The sequence below is a fragment of the Castanea sativa genome, chromosome 5 (assembly GCF_040712315.1).
Source record: "Castanea sativa cultivar Marrone di Chiusa Pesio chromosome 5, ASM4071231v1".
NCBI lineage: Eukaryota > Viridiplantae > Streptophyta > Magnoliopsida > Fagales > Fagaceae > Castanea > Castanea sativa.
The window spans coordinates 18,661,712-18,678,308 of record NC_134017.1 but is presented as its reverse complement, the minus strand read 5'-3'; the positions used below and the strand labels follow the sequence as shown (position 1 = coordinate 18,678,308).

The 16,597-nt window shown below is 31.3% G+C and overlaps 1 long non-coding RNA gene and 1 pseudogene across 1 annotated transcript; one reads left to right on the top strand and one right to left on the bottom strand.

Moving 5' to 3' along the window:
* Positions 1–1,738: 1,738 nt before the first annotated feature.
* LOC142633933 (peroxidase 29-like) lies at positions 1,739–14,094 on the bottom strand (annotated as a pseudogene).
* Positions 7,780–12,894, top strand: LOC142633934 (uncharacterized). The gene is made up of 3 exons (XR_012844001.1): positions 7,780–7,967; positions 11,103–11,191; positions 12,819–12,894. It is a non-coding gene; the product is annotated as an uncharacterized LOC142633934 (long non-coding RNA).
* Positions 14,095–16,597: the final 2,503 nt, after the last annotated feature.

Genomic DNA, 16,597 nt, shown 5'->3' with positions numbered 1-16,597 from the left:
GTGTTGTCCTTCTCGAAAGCACAATTCAAACTAACTAGCATATGCAAGTTCCAAGGCAAACAACAGTTATTAGATTGTCTTTCTCAATTATCAGAAGATGATGAAGAAATTTCATCAAATTATGCTCAATGAAATGAAGTAATTGTTTGGGATCGACCTTTACCGCGAATCATGTCCAAATCCAAAATTTGAAGAACAATAGTTTTAGGGTTGAAAGCTATCTATAATAAAGAATTTCTGTAAAATAAAAACTTAATTATTCAAGAAGAAAGATTTTAGTGACATTATAAATTAAGTAAAAATACAAAAATCATTTTTTTTGAAAAAATATTTCATTTGCTTCCTACACAAATAATACTATGACAATTTTTGGGCACTTTTCCTCAAAACTAATTCGTGGCCTTAACTAAACCAAAGCTTGCACGGGGGCTTTTAATTTTATGGGTGATATTTTGAACAACAATGCTACAGTTTTCACAACTTTTTCATAACTTATCAAGGTCAATTTTGTTTTGTTTTTATACTTTCTTTATATTATAAATCAATTCCAACAATTCTGAATAAGATTTGTTTGTTTTAAGCACAAATTAGTTTTTGTATGAGAAATTCACAAACAGTACTATCAAGTACCATTTGTAATTATGGAGTAATCTTGGTGATGCCTGTTATTAGCCCAAATATCATAGGTAATTTTTGTGTTTTGATTCAAATTGTATTACGAAAATCTTATAAATTGGTAAGTTATTAATGTTAAGGACATATTTTATGTAATTGATTAATCCTTTGACAAAATGCACTTTATTTGTAATTAAGTAGATCTAGAATGAGTTTGGTACTTCAAGAAACATGTTGTTCAAGCCAAGTATTAAAGTCATGAAGATTGAACCAAGAAACAAGTGAAGAAAAACGGTTCATTAAAGTTCGATAGATACCTCGACAAAAACAGTAAATATTTATCGAGACTTAATGAAGAAATCTCGACAAAAGCTCGACAGAAGTTGAATCTGTCGAGATCTAGGAAATCAGAATTTCCAAATTTGATTTCGGCCCATGCTGAAATATTTGTGTAGGGTTGTAAAAGCCATTATAGTAGGTATGCATATAGAGAACATATGAAAAAGTGACTGAGTGCCTTATTCTTTTGGTAAGAAGTTATTGCGTCTTTTGTGCTTTAGGGTTTTGTAACCAAATACTTCTTGATCTTCATTGTTGATAAAGTGAAGAACTTTGCAGCCAATAACATCTTTTTCAAGTTGTTGGAGTTAGTCAAGTACTGAGATTTGTGTATCATTGGTTAGTCACGTACTGAGATTCGTGCAAAAGGGTGACGTTCATATATTGAAGAGTTCAGAGGTTCTGAAATGGTAAAAGGTTTCTGCTGTAAGTTCATCTACGAGAATTGTAGAGTCTAGGGAAAAAAGTTTTGTACTAGATTTGAAACTTCTCTTTATTATAGTAGATTGCTTTTCAAGAAGGTTTCTCACTAGGTTTTTTACTATGAAACTAGTTTGTTTGATTGGTTTTCCTAAGTCATCATATTTTGTCTTATTTACTTTTTTGTTGTGCATGATATTGACATGATATTGATGTTTGTTTGTTTTAACATTTATAATAAATCTAATTAACAACTTGGGTTTAAAACTTGTTAATCTATCAACTAGGGTCTAAATTTCCCAACAATTGATTACAAAAAAGTAAACACCTTTTCATGCAAACACTTTTGAACCAAAATTGGGTTCTAGTTATTTTTATACCTACAGTCCCTTCTAATCTCTCCCTCTTCTCCAACTAAAACATTGTGGCTCGATAGCTTCACAAACCCAGATGAGAACTTATTGAAAAATCACTGCATGCCATTCCCAAACCTAATTACATGAGGCATTGTCCTTGGATCTCTTGCAATCTCAGAATCAATCTTGAGCAGTCCTCTCCCATTTTGGATGTCAATGAAGTACTGATTGTCAAAAATGAGGGCAGTGTCATCATTTAGGCCAAATGCTACATACCAACGAGAAGATAGGTGACAATGTGGGATCAGCTACTGGCCTAAGCCGCTCCTGAAAGTTTCGGCAATGGCCTATGCCCAAAGTATGAGCTCCTGCAACCAAACAACAAATACAAGATATTGTGACTGTATATAGTTGATTTAGAATGCTTTAGGGTTTTACTAGCTAGAGGGTATTTTAACCATCGTTGCCTATACCACCATGGGAATACAAGATAAAACATTAATTTTAAATTGATGACATGGTAGTAGTTTATTTATAATCATTAGACTTTTTTAGAATATACGGTGTAAAAATTATGCAACTCTTATAAAGTTAGACCAAACATAACTTAAACCAATATCTCTCTCTATCCATAAAAATAAAATAATTGATAGAAATAAAACATTGGAATTTTTTTTTTTAGAAATATATTGGAACTTTTTTTTTTTTTGGGTTGGAGAATCAAATACATTGGAACCTAATTAAGTTCAATTAGTACAAGTGGAATGCTATTTCACTATTCATAAGGGCAACTCACTGAAGTTTGGGTCAGTTTCATCAACCCCTATATTATCAATTAATAATAATATATGGAATTTATTTGAAATTAATCAAAACATTAGGGGTCTTTTTTGTAATTTTTTCATAAGAAAATGGCCACATGAAATTATTGTCCAAAAGTGTCAATCCAATGAGGCATTATGTGTTATCTAATACATGTAAATATTCACTCATATTGCATGGGTTCTCAAGTACTTGTAAGATCCATTTATATATATATATATTTATTTATTGTGGGTTGAGAAATTGTTTTCTTTTTTAAAACAAACAAACACATAATAACAAGAGATAGAAACAAGAGATAGGAAATGAGATTCTAGGACAAAAACACATCATAAATTTCACTGAAAAACTTAGTAATTTTTAGAGGAGGGTATGACAAGTTATACTACAATACGCAATGCACTCTATAAAGCAATGTGAGTGAGAAGTTACGCGTACTGAAAACATGATATATACTTGTCCCAAATCAGTGTCTATTGGAGTTTTGACATGATGATAAAGAGTAATCATCATAAAACAAATGCTATATTTCAAATCCTATCATAAAAAAAAACTATAATGATTTACAGAAACTTATCTATATTATGTCAAATAAAATTAATCAGATAATTTATTTTCAATTTTTTTTGCCCATGAGATCCGTTAAAAGTTCTAGTTACTAGATCACATGGTTTGTTTGAAATGGCAAGAAATAGCATGAAAATGCTGTGACAACTGACAATTAACGAGAAATACGAAGAAGTTAACCTTCACGCATTCACATAATTCATAAATTGTGAATAATTTCTCGGAATAAAAAGGAATAAAGTAAGTTGATTACGTAAATATATTTGGGAATGGTTGTATTTTTTTTTTTTTGGTTGATAAGGAGAATTGCTGTATTTGATTTCTATAGAATGCTATTAAGTGAATAACATGGTAATCATTATACCCCGCTCCTCTCTTTTATTGGAGAGTAATTATACGCATGAATAATATAAATGTTGTACTTACCAAATATAGAAAGATACAGGAATAATATAAGGTTGTGTATTCCCTACTTTTGCTTAATATGGAAACAAAATAACAACAAAAGCATATAGCAAGCCGTGCAAGCATATCTGAAGGAGTATTTTTATTTTTATTTTCTCAGTGCATATCTGAAAACTAATGAGTGATAAATATTCCCATCTTTGCTAAAGCCTATATAAACACAACTTATATCACTCATTTCTTGCATATTGAAAAGCAAAGAAGAAGACTACAAGAGAGAGAAAGAGAGAAAAAGAAAAAAAGAACAAGAACAAGAAAAAAAAGATGGTGTACAACGTTTCATTCCTAGATCATGTGATCAAGATGGTGGGTGGTCGTCTATATTGGCAGATATTTGTGCGCAAAGATTTCTGCACCAAAGGCTAGTAAGCGGAATGCTGTTGTTTATGGCATATCACCAACTTAATGGTGGTTACTAATAATAAACGATTATAATATTATTAATAAAGTGCATGTTTTTCATATTTTGTTTACCTAACTTTTTCTTAGCTGTGATGAATTTTGTTTGCTTCGTTGATGGAATCTTCTGTGCACATTCCTTGCACTAATTAAAAGCCTCTCTCTCTCTCTCTCTCAAAGAGTCTCAGAGAAATATTTTTAGTTTTTCTTCGCCACTTTTATTTTCTCTTAAGTCTTCATATTGTTTAATTGCAGCAGTACTCTTTTTGTTAGTTTTGTGTTGTTCTTACAATTCAAACGAACTCTCTATTTGGCGGTGTTAATTAAACTGTAAGACATTAGACACCTTGATCCCATAGCACAACTTAGAATTACCTCACATTATTTTCTAATTTCTGAGTTTCAAGAAACAAACTACCAAAGTTTGTGCGTCACTGTGCCATAGTAGGCCAGGCTAATTTCATAGCACTGCCTACAAAGGCTGAGATACCATGGGCTCATTTCCCAGAAGATGTGACATAATAGGCCAATTTCATAGGGCTGATTATTGAGTTTGAGTTATTCTTTAGTCATTTTATGAGAGGATTCCAAAAGGTTTATTTATTCATTTGTTTTTATCAATAACTAGCATTAATCCTAAATTATATGCATTATGGCATGCCTAACAGAATTATAAACTTTGGGGGAAAAAAAAGGGAAAAGAAACTTAATTTGAGAAATACTTCTTAAAGTGTGACAATATAAAATGAACCTTAGTTTCCTCTTAGGCTCAATATGTTGAGAAAATATCTTATGAAGCGGTCTTATAAGACCTCTCTCTCACAACATTGGGATTTACAAGTTTAGGATTCACACATGTTCTTGTGATAGAGATGCCTCATATGATAGTTTTCAAAATAAGTCATATGTTGTGCCTAGAAAAATACTAGAAGATTTATATAATATCTAAAAGCTAAAACATAGCATTTATTATTACTACTCTCCTGTTGAGCTAAATCAACGTAGCATTTCGGTCCGTTTCAATTCACTTCAATTCATTGCAGTCTACATTGGTTTGTTGGGTCCATTCTTGTCCACTTTGGTCCATTGGTTCCATTTTGGTTTGTTGGGTCTATTTCGGTCTTGTTCTGCCTATTTGGTTCACTTTGGTTCATTTTGGTCCACTTCAAATAATGAAAAATATGAAACTTAAAAATTTTAGTTATATCCTTGTACAAAAAAAAGAAAAAGAAAAAGAAGGAAAATGCATAATAATAATAGTTAGGAGAATATAAGTCACTTCAAGAAAGAATAATATGAATAAAACACAAAAAATAATAAAATAATATATTTGTAAAAATAAAGGGGTAGAAATTACTTTTAAAAATTGTTTAGTTTTTAAAGAAAATAAATTATCTACAATAAAATTTAAGAATAAATTATAGATCATACCATTTTATATAATTATATATTCTAATGTATCGAGTGGCGTGGGTTTATAACCAGTGTTATTATATTACGAGTCATTTATCAATCCAGCTACCAGTAATAATTAATCGTGCTAAGACATTCACAAGAAATTAATGGGCCTGCCTTTTGAAATCTGTACGCTTCTAGCTCCTCCATGCATTTCTTAGTCAACGAACTCAGCCTCGTTCAGTAGATCTTGTTTAATTGTTAAACGTGGGCTGTGTGTAATTGCTTCATATGAATCATCTCCAAGCATATATGTTGTATTTTGGTTTCGATGAATATGAATAATATATGATAGAAGATTAGCAAAAATTTTAGCTCAAAAAAAAAAGATAGAAATTTTAGCTCTCTTTGCTAAAACATATGAGAAACAATTTACTTTTATTTCCATGCTTCCGAAATTCAAGATAAGATGAGTTGGGCATGAAAAGATTTAGTGAAACCTGTTTTAGATGTAAGCACAATCTGGATGCATATGTGCAGGACGTTGCTTTTTGTATTGGTTGATTGACCAAGTACTTTTGTACACAATAATACCTTAAACCAACGCACATTATCAGCAAAATCGAAACAACCCCCGTGGAAGAAACAAATAATAAAACCATCAAGGTTTTGCTGCAACAAATTTGACTCCGTATATTGGTCCTCCAGAGCAATTGCGTTGTTATGGGTAATGTGATGGCAGAGATTTCATACTTGAACATCCAAATATTGGAGTTCCTTCCATCCTCTCTCTCTCTCTCTCTCTTTTCTATTTTAGGGGTGTAAGATAAGTGTTGATTTTCCAAAATACATGTTTTAGGAATGAGTTCTGATAAAAGACTAATGTGCAACGGCACAACATTATTGAGGACAGATTATATAGGGTTAATTTAAGAAGAAAAAGTTAACGGATGCCCTAAGGTATTTTTTAATAAACCATTTAAAGAAAGTTTTTATGAAAAGAAGAAGAAGAAATCAATTAATGTTTTGACAATCTTTTCTATTTCTTATAAATGTGGTATAAAAGTTTTCCTAAAATGATTTATTAATGATTACTTTAAGAGCATCTGTTAATATGACTCATTTGAAAAAGAAAATTTTGATAAAATAAAAATTTCAATTTATGTAATGTAAATTAGTGCAACGAGGATTTTTTTTAAAGAGAGTTTCAACTTATGGCGTTCGCTCCTAATGATAGTTTTTTATCATCAGATCAAGACACCAATCAGTTTTTGATATAGGCGAGGATTAAATCCTAAATCTCTTATTCAATCATCAAAGACTTTACCAGTTGAACTAGTTGAAACCCACCGTGCAACGAGGACTATTGAGAGCACTAAGTGAAGATTCTTTAATGATTGCCAAACATATCTAAGAACTGTAACAAAGTATAATTATTAAAGAGTAATACTAGAAACATAAACTATTTTACAACATTTTTACAAACTTTAAATGTGACAAATTCTTACTAGTTTTAATACAGATCCACCGCTAACAACACATTTTTGCTTACCAATAATTATTTGGGAAATACTAAAGTTACATTAGCAGTTTGTAAAAATGTTATAAAATAGTTTGTGTCTATAGCATTACTATTATTAAAATGTACGTTAAACTTTTTTTTTTTTTTGAGCGAGAGAAAAAAAAAAAAACCAACTCAAGATACCTAGAGTCCTTAAAAAAGATTAAAACCAACTCTCTTTAATGTTCATATATATTGTGGCAAGCAGCTAGCTCGTGCACTTTGAATTGAACCATAGCTTAAAACAATAAAACTGGTTCAGAAATCCACCTTGAAGGATTTTTTTTTTTTTGTTGAGAAGCCCACCTTGAAGGATTAATAAAGTATCAAGTGTTGTCTTTCTCGAAAGCACAATTCAAACCAACTAGTACATACAAGTTCCAAGGCAAACAACAGTTATTAGATTGTCTTTCTCAATTATCAGAAGATGATGAGGAAATTTCATCAAATTATACTCAATGCAATGAAGTAATTGTTTGGGATCGACCTTTACCACGAATCATGTCCAAAGTAATTTAGATATTTATATCATTGAAAAATGACACCAATCATCTTATTTTACCATATCAATTTGAAAACACATTTCCATGCAAAGTGCAAACAATTTTGAATCAAAATTGGGTTCTAGCTATTTTTATACCTACAGTCCCTTCTAATCTCTCCCTCTTCTTCAACAAAATGTATTTTTAACAACAAAAATTAGTGAAGAAATATTTTTCATCAATAAGGAAAAAAACCTGATACCTTTTGTGACGAATAAGTAGGCAATAGCGACGAAAATATTCAGTCGCTAAAGATGTGACAATAGATATGCCACTTCAGTTTTTTTAGTCAAACCCCAACTTTTTTGTCCTCAGCCGTTCACTCTCACTCTGTCGGTCTCTCCGCCGTTCTCCGTCGAGTCCCTAAGCTGCTGCCGCCGTCGTTGAGCAGCTAAGTCACCTCCGTCGAGGTCCCTTTGCTTCCGTCGAGCTCCCCTTTCCCTAGCCACCGCCGTCCATCTCTCTTCCTCCACCATCGCCGTCTAGGTACTCTCTTTCTTTGTATTATTCTGCTCTTTTTTCATTTGTTTAAATTTTGTTTGGTTGTCGAGAAACAAGGAGTTTTCTTTTGCTTAAACGGAGTTTGGTTGTTGATAAAACGTGATGAGAAAAATTGATATGATATTTCTCTGATGCTTTTTCTCCACACTATACATTTATAGCTTGCGTGAATATGTGATTGTGCTTCTTTTTTTTTTTTTTTTTGGAAGAGCCATGAAGGAGCCAACTGGGTTTATTTTGAATTCAGATATGGTTTTGTCTTTATGTGATTCACATGTATTGGGTGAATGCACATAAAGTGTTTGATGAAATGCTCTACTGGAATTCCCTTTGCTTCTTTAGAAAATTGATAAGGGAAACCGGATTTTGAGGTAGCTAAATGAAGTTTACAATAATCAAATTCTGGTATGGATTCTGGTATAAGTAAAAAGAGGTTTACAATCTTGATAGAAAATTAAATTCTTTGGTCAAATCGGCAATCTTGTCCCTAGATCGTTTACCTTTTTATATGCTTTAGTATATGGATGCTTGATGATAGAGAGTATCACGAAGTTTCTTTTTGTCCCATAAAGTCTTAACTGTTGATTTTATGGGTTTGAGAGTATCCTTTATTCCTCTTTATCTTTACATATATTTCACCTAACGTATACTCTCATTATTATCTTATTATTATTGTAGTATCATGATTCATGTATTGGGCCACAATTAAAATGATCCCAGCTTACTCTTTCCTATGATAGGTCCCAATTAATTGCATCTTTTATATATAATATAGTTATTGTATGAATTTAAAATTAGAAGAAAGCCAAGGATTGCAATGCTATTGATGGACACAGCTCACCAACATCATTAATCATCCTCATCCTGCATTATAGGATTAGTAGGTATTCTTCAAGAAATGGATAAAGCCCGGTCTTGAACAAGAGATAGGGTATCTTAGGGAGCGACCCTAGCAAACACTCTCATGGCAATAATTATATTTATATTATGTATTGGATATATGCAATTTTTCTCAGCAATATGTAAGAATATATATATATATATATATATATATATATATATATATATATATATATATATAAATTCATACACTTGTGAGCCCACACCACACTTTGTGAGTGGCAAAGTGCATACATAGCTCCTCCATAAAATAGTTTTCTCTTTAATAGACATTAATTCAAATTTTGGATTTGAGAGGTAAATGAATCTAAAATTTTAAAATTTTTAATTAAAAAAATCAAATAAGCAATAGCAATAACAATAAAAACTTGATTAATAATTAATATTTTTTTCTCCTAGTGAAGAATATACCTTCCATCATTTACCATCACAATTTTGGCAATCATACACGAGATTTTATCACAATTTTGGTTGTCGTACATGAGCTTTTGTTTGCTTTTGTGCCATATCTATATATGAAAAATCTGGACATTTAGAAGTCAAAAAAACATTTGGGCTTAAAAGAAATTTGACAAGATAATCACAAATAAGCTAAATACATTATGAAAATTGAAAACACAATCATTTTCTGCTCTGTTTGTTTTGCTTGAAAACTTTCTGTAAAGATAGTTTTCTACATTTTCCAGTGTTTGGTAGCACAAAAAAAAAAATGGTCAACGGAAAACTATCTTTAGTCAATGGAAAATCCTAATAAAAACAAGACTCGTTTTTTATAGGTTGTTTTCCAAAAAATTTTTTTGGAAAACAATCTCTCTCTAACAGTACACTTTCTCACTCTTTCTCTCTTCCATTTTCTTTTTCTTTCCTCACATCCTCACTGTCACTAACTCTGGTCTCTCCTCTTCCATAGATTTCTATCCCTCACTCGCTCTCCATATTTCTCTTCTCCTTTATAATATAGTTCTTTGAGTAGATTTTTTTTCCTCATTACTCAGTAATTATTTCATTCTTCTCTACCAACTTGCAAAAGAGAACATATTTGCAGCGGTAATTATTTTATTCCTCTCTACCAAAATCTCAATTATTTACTTTGAATTTCAAACTTGATTTTATTTTTTCTCTAAGAAATTTTTGGTTTGATGAATTCCAGGTAGAAGTTTTTTTTTTTTTGCACATTAAAGTGCTAAAAAAAGTAAAAATAAAAATAATAAAAAAGAAGAATGAATGAATGCATGAAGTAAAAGATGAAAATTTTAAACATAGTGCCTATATGGCTTTAAATTTCTTTTATATAGGATAATCTTTTTTGTTGACAGATACATTATGCAGATACTATGTGGTGATGATATATTATGTAGATACATTATATGAATATATAATTTTGAGTAATATTAAACATGTATTCCCAGTCAATTTATGTATATAGACAAATGGTTGATATATATATATATATATATATATATATATATATGTATGTATGTGTGTGTGTGTGTGTGTGTGTGGACGTTTCTGTCCATATATATGAGCAAGATGAATGGTAGAGATCATGAAAATTTGACAACTAATTTTGATTATATCTATTGTCAAAATTTTAGTATGAAAATCAAATTCATTCTTGTTTTTATTTTTTTATTTTATTTTTTATATTAATTACATTAGTTGGTTTACATAATATACATGTCTTAAATTACACAAAAAATATAAAAAAATAAAAATAAAAATAAAAATTTGCATTCCAAACACCATAAAACATTCTTAAGCTCATTTTCAAAGTCATTACCAAACACTGGAAAATGATATATTTTTCTAGAAAATGATCTTTGAAAAATGAACCATTTTCCAGAAAACGATGATGCTGAAACAAACAGAACGGTCTTTTTTACTTGTAAAAGATGGTAGAAACTCATCAACGTTGTCAACTCCATTTATAATGACTATAGATCACCATTTAATTAAAATGCTACTACCACTCTATTCTCCAATTGATTTTGTGCTATGCTTCATTTAATTTTGTTTCTTTTGTTACAAAATTAAATAAATAAATAAAAAATAACAACAATAATTCAGGGGTGGTTTAAAACTTTAAGAATGTAATAAATATTGATATTGGTGTGGTAATCTTAGTATTATAATCCATAATTGCTTCATTTTTTTTTTACCAACATTTAAAAATTTCTATGATGAATTAATGAAATGTTGTTTAGTTTTTGGGGTTTACAGGTGGTAAGAGAGCAATTCTAACTGCATTTGGGTGCTAAGCTAAAGGGACCTAGAGAGCATCCACCTTCATTTGCATTTGACTACTTTTTGTGAGTTCTAAATTTTTGTTTTTGCTTTTTCTGTATTAATTTTTGCTTGGGGTATTTTTTTTGCACAATAAAATGACATATTGGAAGTTTAAATCAATGCTATAAAATGTTTGTGCTACCACGCGTTTGCATGTTAAATTGGTTGATTAATTGAATTTGGCTAATTAATCAATTAATCCATCACAATGGGTCAATACGTTTTTGGCCTATCAGATTTAAATAAACTAAAGTGTTTTTGGCAACAAAATATTTTCATCTCTGAATAGTGTTTTTAGCGAGGAAAACATTTAGCGACGAATTTTTTTTTTTTTTTTTTTTTTTTAAACTAATCGAACCTTTAGTAACGAAATTTTTCGTCGCTAAGACCTTTAGTGATGGGGTATTAGCGACGAAATGAGTTTCATCACTAATTAGTAGATTTTATCGCTAAAGGTCCTTGGCGACGAAAAACTGGACTTTTAGTGACAAATATTTTCATCACTGAAAATACATTTTGTTGTAGTCAGAAACCCAGATGAGAACTTATTGAAAAACCGCTGCATGTCATTCCCAAACCTAATTACATGAGGCATTGTCCTTGGATCTCTTGCAATCTCAGAATCAATCTTGAGCAGTCCTCTCCCATTTTGGATGTCAATGAAGTATTGACTGTCAAAAATGAAGACAGAGTCATCATTTAGGGCAAATGCTACATCTGATAAATAAGGATCGCTATAAATAGTTTGCAGTGCCAATGAGAAGATAGGTGACAATGTGGGATCAACTACTGGCCTAAGCCGCTCCTGAAAATTTCGACAATGGCCTATGCCCAGAGTATGAGCTCCTGCAACCAAACAACAAATACAAGATATTTTGACTTTATATAGTTGACTTAGAACGTTTTAGGGTTTTACTAGCTAGAGGGTATTTTGTGTCCTTAGGGCATTTTTTGACATTGCAAATGGACTTTGAGCAACAAATATGTGGAAATAATGTCTAGCGCCCCAACACCAACAGGATCAGCTACTACTATAAACAACTGAATCTTTTTTCCCCTACAATAAGTGAGGGCGAAAAGAATTGAATCTAGGTTTCTCAATAGAGAGAATTGGACAATAACAATGAGTTGAAATGCTCTTAACATAAATTAATATATGATGATTTTCTATGAGTTATCTTAGTGGAAAGGCTTCACTTAGTCTAAATTAATTGAATATGCTAGCTCAAAAAACTATTAGATATTTTGAAACTACACCAATAAACTTAAATTAGTTAACATACAAATACGAGATAGGCTCATCATAATATAAAAAAAATCAAGTAGGCAACTTTAATTATTGTTGTGAAAGTATCACATTAATTGCATTACAAAAGTATCTACTAATTACTCTTATATTCTTTGCCTTTCTTGATATGAAAGGTTATATATTGCTACCTGCCATACAATGATGACATTTCTAATGTCCAATACAGAAAAGACTTCGAACAATGATACGGATGTCTATATGATTATTTACCAAATTGATTTTTTTTTTCTATTCTTTGTTGGACGATATCAAAGGTTCTAGTACTCTTATTGTACATATATAGAATCTATTTTGCTGGGCTACTCTTAATTTGACTCTTTGTACCATGTTGATTATATAAGAAGGTCATGAACAAAGAAATTGAAGAGAGGCAAAACATTAGCATATACCAATGAGTGCAACAGCTTCTTCCAAACTAATATTGATATGCCGTTGGAAAAACTTAACAAACTCATTGACTGATATGTTAGCAGTAGGAAGAAGATGATCAGCTCTCTCCTTGCTTGCAGAAAAGGAATCTCTTCTTCTAGTTAAAACCTCTGTAAATGGTGCTCCTGACTGTAATTACAAATTGTAAGTACATAGTTAGCAAATGAGACTCAGGTCTTGGCCTAACTGTAATTTTTTTTTTTTTTTTTTTTGCTTGTACATTGATGGGCATCAATAATTAATGGTAACTAACTAACTAGTACATTTTCCATAAAACTCAGAAAATTTTAGAAATTATAACAGGAAATTCGATGCATGTTATGCTATATAAAGTGGACATAGTGTCTATATCAATCAGACAACTGACCATTGACTGCAATAACCTTGGCATAACTCTTTTATTTTCCCTTGGAAAGCATGAAGGAATAAACTTCAATTTCAACAATTAAACCTTATAGAATTACTTGCATGTTCATCAAGACGTCTCAAAATATTAAAAAACAAATATTAGTTTTTGGTTAGTGATTAATTAATTATCATCACTATTTGGTGCCTTCAGAAATCAAACTTAATTAGTTCAAGATCTAAAAAGAATAAATTAATAAATAAGTAAATTAAGTTACCAGATAAATAGCCTCCCTTGCAGCCAACTGAATGATTCAGCACAAGAAACAGTATGAGGACGGACTTCCTCGAGAACTTTTTATGTTGTGTATGAGATCGAACTTTCTTAATCCGAAATTCTTTTCAGACCATCCTTCAATTGTCAAGCTGCTTGGTGAGTCCTTGAGAAGAATTGAAGCATCACAACCCTGCATAAACATTTCAGTCAAGTACGAAAAAAAATGCAAGCTATGATTATTGAAATTATTTGTCATATTGCCATGCAATATCTGTATCATAGTATGATATTCTAGTATTTCTGAAACAAAGCCACCAATAAGCGAGGGAGAGAGAGAGAGATACATCAACTTGACAGTCATGGAAAGCCATTCTTAGAAGGGATGCAACAGTGGTAGGATCTGTCAGCATACTTGTTTTTGTCAGCTCTTTGACAGTCATCTCAGCATTAGGACACCTATGTTCATAGAAGTGTAGCTCAAGTCCACCAACCCTTTTCTCGTTTGCAATCACACTAGCAGAGAAGCAACCAAAAACCCACAAAAACAAAACCATTGGAAACCCCATTATACCTTAAAGCTCAGACCCTCTTTAGAACTGTACCCCACAAAAATGCTGAGTCCCTTTATAGGAATTTTTATTTTCTGTAACCGTTAGATGTGTAACCACACTTACATAAGTATTTGTAACAGTTACATATACCTTCTCCTTTTACAGCATAAATATATGATATTGATAGTAAATCTAAGATGAGGCCGACCAAATTTAATTACTATGCATGTGTGAACTAACCTTTTTTTTTTTTTTTTTTTTTAGAAACACACACACATAGAGAAAGGAAATAAGATAAGGGAATACACTCACACACCAACACCAAAACTACATGCGGCAGTTAGTGTCCCGGAGTAAGTGATAAACCATGTATGAACTAATTAATTAAATCCAAATGAATACAAGCAAGGCGGTGCATGTCAACCAAACTTAGTTCAAGCATATTATCCACAATAATAACTTGCGCTCAAATGATATCCACATTAATCGGTACCATGTTAATTTCCAAAGAATATAAGTATAATATATGAAAGATGGAAGGGTACTGAATTCAATAGGATTATTTACTCTACCATAAAAGTGGAAAGAAAAAAAAAATCTCTTTGCTCCTTATATCTCTCTTAATTCTAGATTTGTATTTTGTTTGTTTGTTTTCGAAAGCACAATTCCTGAGAATGGGGAATCGGTGCACATTATTTGCACTGCGAAGATCTAACAGTGAGAAGTAAGAACCATTATCGTCCTTGGGAGGAAGGAAGCACTCGTTCAGACTTATAAATCAATTATACTCATATAACTCTACTGCCTGATGTCAAAAATCCCAAAAGGATGATATATATATTACAAGCGTATTAGTAGCATAAGTTCTTGCTAACATATTTAAACGTGTTCTACCTTGTACTATCTCAGATTTCTAGTGCTTTTCATTTTGATAGACTCATTACAAATAGGGTAGACTCAATACATTTTATGGCACTTTCTATATTTTATTCTTTTGTTTAAAACCCGTTCTTATTTTTTGAATTGTAAAATTGTTAATTAAGTTTTTGTATTTAGATTTTATTAATCTCATTTTTTATAAATGATAAGGAAAATTCATTGTCAATTATTATTTGATACATTGGTAACAATTTAATTTTGTTAAACATTAATTTTATTTTTTCAATAGGTTTTGATAGACCAAGAATGTATTGACTTTTTGTGATAAATTAGCCAATTAATTAGCCAAGTTAATTAATTAAGTCAATTAACATGCAATACGTGTGGTAGCACAAACAAATTACCAACTACGTTAAATGCAGCGGAAAATAAAGTTGACATGGTGATTTATTTACAAATGAGGAAAACCTCCAAGGCAAAAATCCTACCGGGTGATTTTAAGGTCACCACTCTCGAAAATTCACTATTATCACAACAAGCGGTTACAAGTAAAGGAATTTCAGTACCTTTTACCAACCTACAGTTAAACCCTTACCCCAATACACAATTGGACTTGTTCTGTAGTGACAATCTTTCCTTTTCAATGCACAACTCCTAATACGTGACTAACCAATCAATGCACGGATCCAAGTACATGACTAACCACTACCTTGAGAGGGTTGTTGGTTGTAAAGTTCTTCAGTTCATCAACTCGATGAAGGTCACGAAACTTTTTGGTTACAAAACCCTATGACGCACAAACACAACAGCTTCTTTAAGAGAAAGATGAATTAGGGCAAATTCTATCTTCAGTCACAATTTGCTTGAACAAAACCTTTGCATCAAGTTTCATCAACTTGCATCAAGTTTCATCAACTTGCATCATCTATGATGGCCCTTAAAATAATCCATATATATGTTTATGGTTGTGAGAAAAGAAAGACTAAACACATATACATGGATATGTGTGAAATCAGATTTGAAATACTGATTTTCCTGATTCTCGATAAATAGGTTATCTGTCGAGCAGCTGTCGAGCATCGGGCTAAAACTGCCTTTTAAATCTTGATAGATGAAATCTGTCGAGCTAGCTGTCGAGTTTTAAAATACAGTACTTCTTCACTTGTTTCTTGAACAGATTTGCATAACTTTAACTCTTGACTTGAATAACATGTTTCTTGAAGACTTAAACCATCCTAGATTTACCTAATTACAAGTAAAGTGCGTTTTGTCAAAGGATTAGCCAATTCTAAATGACATATGTTCTTAACATGATTCACATATGTCCTAACAGATTAAAATATCTATTTGCTTATAATAGTTTAGGGACTTTCTTGAAGGTAGGGAAAAGAATGCAAAACCGGCATATTTTATCTTTAAAAAAAAATACCAGTTATCATTCTATATTTTGAGATCTTTCTTTACAATTTTTTGGGACCTTTGGCTTATGAAATGGTGGCCTTGGGACCCTTATAAATTTCTATGGACTAGTGTCGGCCTTAGGCCTTTAGCTGTCCCCTATTACAAATAATGTGGCAATGGCATATAAGTTATTGCATAGCATGAAATTTAATAGAAAAGGCAAGACAGGTCAAATGGC